Here is a 230-nt window from a genome sequence, read left to right on the forward strand (position 1 = left end):
ACAAATCCCGCATCGCTCATCCCACATACTGAAAAGACCACATACACCCCTCATGCTCAGCAGCACCGCACCGGACAAGGGAAAGCTGAACGAGAGAGGAAAAAAAAGATCTTGATAACTGTCTATCGGATAATGGCACCCTACTTTATAAGGAGCGCCATTGCACATTGTAAGCTGAGCTGCATATCAAAGTAGTATCCTCGCAACTCATAGACAGTCTTCATAAGTCT

This window comes from Penaeus monodon, chromosome 22 (genome assembly GCF_015228065.2).
Source record: "Penaeus monodon isolate SGIC_2016 chromosome 22, NSTDA_Pmon_1, whole genome shotgun sequence".
Lineage (NCBI taxonomy): Eukaryota > Metazoa > Arthropoda > Malacostraca > Decapoda > Penaeidae > Penaeus > Penaeus monodon.